Here is a 10,000-nt window from a genome sequence, read left to right as displayed (position 1 = left end):
ATGAAAAAAAAGGACGGGGGAGGAAATCCAAAGGGCCCAAGGGTGCGACAAGAAAAAATCGAGAATTAATCTAATCGGAAGCTTAATTAAGAGGGAAGTGAAGAGGGTTTGATGCAACATTGACTGGGGTGCGATGGCAAGGCGACTCGAAATGGACTCTAAAAGCACTATTTGATGACGAAACTGGTTGTGTGAGTAGGGTGTGTGAGCAAGTTGTTTGTGTGTGTACGTACGTTGTTTGTGCGAGTACGTACGTACGTACGTACGTACGTAGTTTGTTTGTTTGTGAGAGAGAAGAGAAGAGAAGAGAAGAGAAGAGAAGAGAAGAGAAGAGAAGAGAAGAGAAGAGAAGAGAAGAGAAGAGAAGAGAAGAGAAGAGAAGAGAGATAGAGAGAGAGAAGGCCGCTGAAAATATCCACCCAGTATAATATTCGACGAGCGTCGCCCTAACGCCCGGCCCCGCCCCTTCCCCTCCCCTCCTACCCCCCCCCCCCCCGCCATAACCTTGGTTGGGGATGGTGTAAGCTCTCGATAACATGAGCTCTTGCCTTATCCTCTCCTCCTTTCTCTCTCTCACCTCTCGGCTCCCCTTGGCTCCCTCCTCTTACCTATATTCTTTTCCGTCCCTACCTCCTAATCATCATCATCTCCTCCCCTCCTTCTCCATCTCCCCCTTCTCCTCCTCCTTCTCCTCTCCTCTTCTCCTTCTCTCCCATCTTCCTCCCTCTTCTCTCTCTCTTCTCATCCTTCCTTCCTCTCCTCCCTATTTCCAAATTTCCCTTTGTGGCTTTCTGTATCTATCTATCTATCTATCTATCTATCTATCTATCTACCTATCTATCGTGATCAGCATGGGTTGAAGATTCCTTTCTTTTTTCTGTCCTAAATGAAAGGAAAAACCGGGAGAAAAGAAGAGAATAGAAGTGACGAAAAGAGCCGATATTTGCGATAAAGTGAAAGCGGATATGCATATCACGTGACAGATAAGATCGTGTGTTTGTTTGTTTGTGAGTGTTTGAGGGTGTGTCTGTCCGTTTGTGTGTATGTTTGTGCGTGTGTGTGTATGTTTGTGCGTGTGTGTGTATGTTTGTGCGTGTGTGTGTGTATGTTTGTGCGTGTGTGTGTGTATGTTTGTGCGTGTGTGTGTATGTTTGTGCGTGTGTGTGTATGTTTGTGCGTGTGTGTGTATGTTTGTGCGTGCGTGTGTATGTTTGTGCGTGTGTGTGTGTATGTTTGTGCGTGCGTGTGTGTATGTTTGTGCGTGCGTATGTGTATGTTTGTGCGTGCGTATGTGTATGTTTGTGCATGCGTGTATGTTTGTGCGTGTGTGTATGTTTGTGCGTGTGTGTATGTTTGTGCGTGTGTGTATGTTTGTGCGTGTGTGTATGTTTGTGCGTGTGTGTATGTTCGTGCGTGTGCGTGTACGTGTGTGTGTATACCTGCGAGTGTGAGTAAATGTTCAAGAAGGCGTGCACTAAAAGCCAGCAATGCAACACCTTGGCAACACAAAGACAGCGTTCGAAGGTCAAGAGAAACTGAGTGTTCGTAATAAACTTCCGGTGTTCATGACTGTCTCGTTCGGCTCACCGACATGTATCGATACCGACTTCATATATAGATAGAATTCAGTAGAAAAATAAAAATAAACCGAAATAAAGAGCATCTCTTTTTCTCTCTCTCCCTCCCTCCCTATCTCCCTCTCTCCCTCCCTCCCTCCCTCCTTTCCCTCCCTCCCTCTTTTCCCTCCCTCCCCCCTTTCCCTCCCTCCCCCCTTTCCCTCCCTCCCTCCTTCCATCCAACCCTACCTCCCCCAATCTGCGATTTCAATCCCGCGCGAACAGCCTGTTTCTCCATCATACGGTCTGGGAGGGTGTAGCCTTTACCTTCAACACCCCCTAAAACTCGACCTTACAACCCCCCCCCCCCTCCAAACTCTAATCCCGCCCCCTACCCTCGCAACTTTACAACACCAGCGTCATAACACCCATTCGGAACCGTTCCGACGGTTATGAACGCGAAGGAATTCACTATAACCGGGTTCCGTCCTCATATGGAAGGTCACGGACGGAGAACATGTATGGTTCCTTATTCCCCCCTTCGCTAAGCCCCGCCCCTGCACCGCCGTCCTCCGTCCATCCTGCGACTGAGGGAGAGAAAGTGGGAAGGAGGGAGGGGGAGAAAGAGGAAAGGAGAAGGAGGGAGAAAAGAAAAGGTAGGAGGAGGGGGGGAGAAAAGGGGAAAGGGGGGAAGGGGGGGAGAGAAAGAAAAATGGAGGGGGGATAGGAGGGAGAGGGGGAGGGAGGAGAGGGAGAGAGGGAGAGAAAGAGAAAGGAGGGAGAGAGGGAGGGAGATTAAAGAGGAAGGGAGGGAGGGAGAGAAAGAGGGAAAGGAGGGGGGGGAGAGGGAGGAAGAGAAAGGAAGGGGAGGGAGGGAGGGGAAGGGGAAGAGTAAAGGAGGGAGGAGGGAGGGAGAGGAGATGAAGAGAAAGGAGGGAGGAAGGGAGGAGGGAAGGAGAGAGGAGGGAGTGAGGAAGAGGAAAGGGGAGGGAGGGATAAAAGAGGAGGAAGAGAAAGATAAGGAGGGAGGAGAGAAAGAGGGAAGGAGAGGGAGGGAGAGAAGAGAGGGAAAAGGAGGAGGGAGGAGGGAGAGAAAGAGGAAGAGGAGGGAAGAAAAGGGAAGTGAGGAGGGAGAGAAGGAGAAAAGGCGTGAAGGCGAGAGAAAGAGAAAAGGGGAAAGGGGGAGAGAAAGAGGGAAGTGAGGAGGAAGTAAATACAAGAAGGGGGGAGAGAATTAATAACAGTACCTGTTGCGGTAGCGCAAGCCGTTTTCCCCGCCGTGCGGGGCACCTTTCACCTTTGCGCACTGCGTCCCTTTGGCGGCTGTTTGGCCCCATCGGCCGCATAAATCAGGACCAGCGGAAATTTCACCACCGGGATTAACCCTTTTCTGTTGCTCGTAACCGACGTGGGGGGAAGGAAGGAAGGAGAGAGAGGGTAAGAAAAGAAAAAACGCGAAAAAGAAAACCAGACCCAGACAGACAGACAGACAGACAGACAGACAGACAGACATACAAACCAACCACACACGAAACCTGACACAACCACCAATGCTAAAACAAAAACAGAACACAAAACAGCCTTGAAACGCGCACCCAACACCTGCACAGCCCACCGCCTCACGTGACCGAGCACACAAGCACCTGAGACGGCTCCTCGCCAGGAAAAAAAGGCACACGTCACATCTGGCCCGCGATACATACGTGGTGGTGCCAGGGAAGAAAACCCGCATCGACAATTAATAGATTTGAGGAGGGAGGAGGTAGGAGAGGAGGAGGACGAGGGAAAGGAGGAGAAATAAATCTGGGGAAAGAGAGAGGGGGAAAAGAGGCGGGAGGGAAGGAGGAAGGAAGAAGGAAGAGAGGGGAGAGGGAAGGGGGAGAGAGGGGAGAGGGGAGGGAGAAAAGAGAGAGAAGAGAGAAGAGAGGAAGGAGAGCGAGAGCGAGAGAGAGGGGCGAGAGCGAAGAGAGAAGAGGAAGGGGGGAGGAGGGTGGAAGAGAGAGAGAGAGAGAGAAAAGAGAGAGAAGGAGAGAGGAGAGAGAGAGGAGAGCAGAGAGAGAGAGAGAGAGAGAGAGAGTGGGATAGGGAGAAGGGGGGAAGGGGGAGAGAGAGAGAAAGAGAAAGAGAGAGAGAGAGAGTGAGAGAGAAAGCATAAAAATCTGTGAACAACAAAACTATACCAAAAAGAACGTAAACAAGAACACACAAAAAACACAATAAGACACAAGAAAAAAAAAAAAAAAAAAAAAAAAAAACACAACCCTTTCCCCAAACCAAAAACCCCCGACAAGCCAAAAATTTTTTGGGACAAGCGATATCTGACGACAGACGCGGAGCAAACAACAGAAACAAAATTTCCGGGGATGTGGGTGCTCGGGGCCTTTGTTTTCATGCCCCGAGAAACCCCTTTGTTCCGGGACAAAGAACAGGCAGCGGTTTCGAGGAGCTGGGGGGGGGGGGCGGGGGACAGCGTGGGAAAATTGGAGAGGGAAGGATTTATTAATTATTAAAATATTTTATAATATAATTTTTATAAAGAAAACCAAACCCCACAAACAAAAAAAAATTGGTATGCTTTTAAAATAATCTGCCGCGCTTAAAAAAAACCCGGCCCCAAAACCCTTCCGTGACATCTAACAAAAATCCCCAACAAATTTTGAACGTGAACAACAAAAAAAACATGACAAACCCTTTGAAATTGGAAGACCTGTGTTTTTTATTTCTTTATTTTTTTTTAAGAATTCCAGATGCAATTTTCCCCGGGGTTAACTTGAGAATCCCCACAAAAAATTAGAAAGGAGCCAGAAATAAAATATATTTTTTTTATCGTTTAAATAATACGAAATTTTCCAAAAATGCGAAGTGAAGAAAGAAAATGGAAGTGTACTGTAAAAAATACATAAACAAATAAAATAATGATCGTAAAAAGCGAGCGGGAAAAACAACAAAACAAGAAATCCCAAAGAGAAACCCAAAAGATATAATGACCCAAAAGAAAAAAAAATGGAACGCAGACAAATACGAGAACAGAAAAAAAGACAAAGAAAAAATAAAAACGATAGGGAAACAGGAAAAAAAAAAACCAAACAGGAAAAAGAGAAGAACAGTAAAAACAAAAAATATACAAAAAAGGGACATAGGAAAGGAGAAGATGGAGAGAAAAAAAATCAAATTTAAAAATTTAAAAATCCCTCTGTAAACCCGCTTAACCCCGAAAAAAATTTTTCCAAAAACCAAAAAAACCCGCTACAAATAAAGACAGCTGAACACACTGATTAAAAAGTAAAACAAACGTGCTATACATCAAAGACCACATAGCACTACATGGCATAGCATCGCAAAAGGGCAAAAGGGAAGGTGATGTAATGATTATGTGCTACACTCAACATTGTACCAATAGAGAAGGTAAAGAAAAGGGGTAAAGGAAAAAAAGGGGGGGTAAAGAAAGAGAGAGAGAGAGAGGATGGGTTAAATAAAAAAAAAAAAAACGCAAAATAAAAAAACTTCAGTTCTAATCATTTTTGTTGTTTTTACTTTTTTTTCGCTTTTTCATAAGTAATTCAAATTCCCCTTTAACGAATTCTAAAAAAAAATCCAGGAAAATTTTTTTTTTAATCGGTCAGGGATTGAACACAGAAATTAGAATATAAGTCAAGTCTATATGTTTTCATAATTTTAGTTCATTTTCCTCTCCTCCTTTCTCATATAAATTATTCCCTTCCCAATTCCAAAAAACCCTGAAGAGAAAAAAAAAAGGATGAGGAGGAAGATAAGGAAAGAAAAAAGGGGGAAAAAAAGGAAAAAAAAAAAATGAAGAAAAATAAAAATGTAAAGAAGAAAAGAGATAAGAAAAAAAAAAATACTAAGACAAGCAAAAAAAAAAAAAAAAAAAATAAAATTTAATTAATCCCCCTTTTCCCCTTACCCATAAATTTTAAAAAAACTCCCGCTCCCCCCTCCCCCCACTCCTCTCTCCCCCTCCCCTCTCCCTTTCCCCCTCTCCCTCGACCCTACGCCTCTAGGTCCTCCCTCTCCTCTCCCCCTTTTCCCCCCCCAATCACTCCCTCCCCTCGCCCCCCCCCTTCCCAAAATCCTTCCCTCTTTCCCTTCCTTATCAATCCTTCCCTTCCCCCCCTCCCCCCTTTTCCACTCCCTCCCCCCCTTTACTTCATCCCCCTTTTTTCCCCCGCTCATTCCCTTTGGTTCCCCCCCTTTGTTAAAAAATTTTGTTCTGTTTTTTTTTCTCTCTCCCTTCCTCTCTTCCCCTCTCCCCCTTCCCTTCCTCCTTCCCCCTTCTCCTTCCTCCCCCCTCCCCCCTCTCCCCCTCTCTCTCCCTCCCCCTCCCTCCCTCTAACATATACCCCCCCCCCCTCCTCCCCTCTCTCTCTCTCCCCCTCTCTCCTCCCTCTCCTTTCCCCCCTCTCTCTCTCCCTCTCCTCTCCCTCTTTCCCTCCCTCCTCCCCTCCTCTCCCCCTCCTCCTCCTCCTTTTCTCTTCTCTCCTCATTCCCCCCCTTTTTTTTCACCCCCCTTCCCTCCTTTTCCCCCTTTCCCCATATTATCTAACCCCTCCCCAGGGGTGGGGGGGGGGGTTGGGGGGGGGGGGTGGCCAACCCCCCCCCCTTTCCATATTACCGATTCCCCGCCCCCCTCCCCCCCCCTTACCTAAACCCCCAAATAACTTTTCCAATCCCACCCCCCGGCCCATCAGTTTTCCCCCCCCTTTTTTTTTTTTTTTTTTTGTTTTTTGTTTTTTTTTTGTTTTTTTTTTTTGTTGGCTGGTTTTTTTTTTTTCCCTTTTTTTCCATTTGCCCCTTTTTTTTTCTTCCCTTTTTTCCCTCCCCCCCCCCCTCTTTCTTCTTCCCCCCTTTTCCAACCCCCTCCCCAGTTTTGTCTTTTTCCCCCCCCCCCCCCCCCCCCCCCACCCCTACCCCCTTTTTAAATTTTTCCCCTTTTTTAAATTTTCTTCTTTCCCCTTTCCTTTTTTTCTCTGTAATCACGGGATAATAGAGCATAGCAAAATTGCAAAGCGTACAGGTGAATTACACGCAAACAGAAATGGCGGTACGTGGCATATTCTACCGCGGATAACTTCCGGCTAAACCTTTTTACTCTAAAAAAACAACAATCATCTTATCCACGGCATCCGGTATCAAAAAAGGTTTGTTTTGTTTGTTTGTTTGTTGAGTGGTATGAGGTGTGTGTGGTGTTGTGTTGGGTTTGGTGTGTGTTGTGTGTTGTTGTGTGGTGTTGTGTTTTGGGTGTGTGTTGGCGTGTGTGGGTGTTTGTGTGCGGTTGGGGCTTTGTTGGCGGGTGGGGTTTTGTGGTGCGTCGTTGTGGGTTTTAGTATGTCCCGGTCCCCGAGCAGGGCGTGGGGCGTGGGTGGGTGGGTTGATTGTTTTTCCTTTTTTTAAAAAGTTTAACAGAATCTGTCAATTATGTGTGATGTAGTGAAAAAGTGAGTTTTTGTTGAGAATGAGGGTAGTCCTGATGAATAAGTGATATGTCCTATGATTGAAAATTAAGATTGAGAGTAAATGTGAATGTGAGTGAAAGTGAGTGAGAGTGAGTAAGTGAGGATGAGTGAATGAGTGAGTGAGTGAATGAGTAAGTGAATGAGTAAGTGAATGAGTGAATGAGTGAATGTGAGTGAGTGGGTGTATTTCTTATAAAATGCAACAATACAGTTGCACTAAAAAAACAACCAAATCCTGGGAATTCTTCCAGGGCAACATTATCAAAATGCAATTTGGCAATCTGACAATTCTGCAAATAGAGGACGCACAAGATTCTTCCCTAAAATATGCAGACTATTCACATAATGTTACAAAATGCACTTACCAACAAGGTACATATTACGTGCTGTGGGGGGCCATCCATAATTATAACTTCTGAAAGTGTACTATCTGTAATAACATACCCCCCCCCCCCCCTCTTTTATTATATCCATAAAAAGTACTTACAGAATTTTTGATTTCTAAAATACATAGAGTTATTAATTGTAAAAATAAAATTTTAAAAAATCAGGTATATAGGGGTAATTCACGCCCCCCCCCCCCCCCCACACCCACCTCCGCCAAAATGTTATACACTTTTTGAAATGATAATTACGGATGTTAGGGATGACAAACCAAGCGAAACAAAGACACAGAAAAAAAAAAACAATAAAACCACAACGAAACAATAGAAAAGAAATAACAATAACAATAAAAGACTATATGAAGTTCGGAGGGCCAACTGGGCTTCAATCCTCCCATTTGCAATCTTGCCAGAGAGAAATCCTTATGATTATCCTTCTCTCCTACGGCGTCCCAAACAAATGGATTAAGGCCAATCCTATGGGCTCAGATCGGGATAAAGTCCTGAGAGATACTGTGAGATATTTCAGAACCTCTGGTATCACCCATAACCTTTGCGAGTGCATTAAGGGTAAACTGTTTTATCCGTCAGTTTCACAATTTCTACTTTGAATATGTAGTTTTTATATGTATTTTCGTTTATGTATTTCTATTTTTTTCTCTATTTCAACTTGCCTTCTATTTTTTCCAGTGGCGGAGACAAGTCGGCCGGATTTTCGCCGACGTGTCCAAAGACAACCATTGACTTCGGAGTTTCCTCGATGTGAGAAGTGGATGCTTATTATCAAAAAACCGATCTTTGTCAGGGCTTTAATTTCCTTGTCACATCGTCATGGGAGAATATATTTAATCCTTTTCTACTCATGAAGCGAGATGCGCGTAAATGAACGGTCGGGCGAATTTTCCGTGTAGTAAAATCAAGGGTCTCGTTCATTCGCGTCTTGGCGCCTTCTGAGATTTTTTTTTTTTTTTCTTTAATAGCCGATAGTTACATAAATATCCAACGTTCAAACCTTACACGAAATAAAATCTAGAACATAACATTTAAAAAACATAATGACGCCAATGTATATTTATATAAAAACATTCACAAATACACATCGCATCACACAGCAAGAAATCTGCGCCCAAAGCAGGCAACGAAGACACGTGTAAACAACGCACTGGAGGAATGGGACAAGAACGACCCTCTCCTCGTCACAGCCACAGCTCTACTGGCGTCGGCTCCGCTCTCCGCCCATTCATACAGACCCTCACTCACACTCACGCTGTCCCGATCCGTTGGCGAGGACTTCGTTTTCGTAAGGGGGATTTGCGGTTCTCGTCTAGGTCTATGGGATGGGCGGTTTGTTTAGTTGAATGCATATTATCCTCGCTGAAATATATGTGATTTGGATTGGTGGTTCTATTCCCTACACAGAAGGAGGACAAAAATGGATCTTGTATTTCGTCGCATGTCCTCGGCTACACATGCGGTGACGGGTAGGATTGCTGGCGGGAAATAGGAACTTTTTGCTCGCTCTCTCTCCACCCTCATTTTCGTATTGGAAGGTCAACTCAACACGCAATCGACTAATATTAGAGTAAAATTTACATGAACTTACATCTGATATATCTGAAGCCTGTTATCAGTTCGAGATAAAATTCTCTGTAACTGTCCATGAACAGTTGTATTTTCTGTTTCAGTGACAATGAAATTACTGCTACTAATGACGGTAATGATGATCATATTGCTAATAAAATAATAATGCTGATATACTAATAATGCTGACAAGGCCTGGGAATGATTGATGATGATAATGTTAATGATAGTAAGGTTGATAATGATAATGACAATAATAACAATGATAATAACAGTAATGGAAATAATAACTATAATAACTATAATAACCATTATAGCTATTATGGCAATAATAACAATAACAAATAATAATAATAATAATAATAATAATAATAATATTAATAATAATAATGATAATAAATTATCCATTATCATTGTTTTTATAAAAATAGTAATAATAAAAACAATAATAATAACAACAACAATAATAAATAACAACAGCAATAGTAACAGTAATAATCATTATAATAAAAATAATGATAAACGCAATAACATTGTATGTTACCAGCATACAATGAACAACAACAACATTAAACACCGCATTTCGTACCACGACCTTGAAAAACGATCGCATAACATTTATTCTATTCTGTGTCCGTTAATCAAGAACATCCTTCCTGGTCGTTGGACAAGTAATCTCTGGAAACCAAGGCCCATGAGATAACATCAGCTAATCCTAGTTTACGACAGCCTAAGCGCTCCGGGCGAATAAGAGCGACATTATGCTCTATCTTCCGCGTAAATGTTTCTTGAGTGTGGACAGCCCAAATGGATATAAATACACTTTTATGCTTTTAAATTCGGAAATGATTCCTCGGTCTACACCTTCAGATTCTGAAGTGATTCCGCGATCTGCACTTTTTAAAATTGTGAAAGGAGTCATCGATCACGAAAGAAAGAAAATTAAGTTTTTACACTTTTTGAATTCTGACATGATTCCTCATCCAACAGCACTCAATTTTCTTTT

The 10,000-nt window shown here is 43.5% G+C and overlaps 1 long non-coding RNA gene across 1 annotated transcript in view; it reads right to left on the bottom strand.

Moving 5' to 3' along the window:
* Positions 1–8,619, bottom strand: part of LOC125028143 — a 43,943-nt gene extending 35,324 nt beyond the window's left edge. The window contains exon 1 of the long non-coding RNA XR_007115089.1: positions 8,577–8,619. This is a non-coding gene — a long non-coding RNA (uncharacterized LOC125028143). The remainder of the gene's footprint in view (positions 1–8,576) is intronic.
* Between the last annotated feature and the right edge of the window lie 1,381 nt (positions 8,620–10,000).

This window comes from Penaeus chinensis, chromosome 8, assembly GCF_019202785.1.
Source record: "Penaeus chinensis breed Huanghai No. 1 chromosome 8, ASM1920278v2, whole genome shotgun sequence".
NCBI classification, from domain to species: Eukaryota; Metazoa; Arthropoda; class Malacostraca; order Decapoda; family Penaeidae; genus Penaeus; species Penaeus chinensis.
The sequence above is the reverse complement of the archived record's forward strand: the minus strand, read 5'-3'. Positions and strand labels throughout refer to the sequence as shown.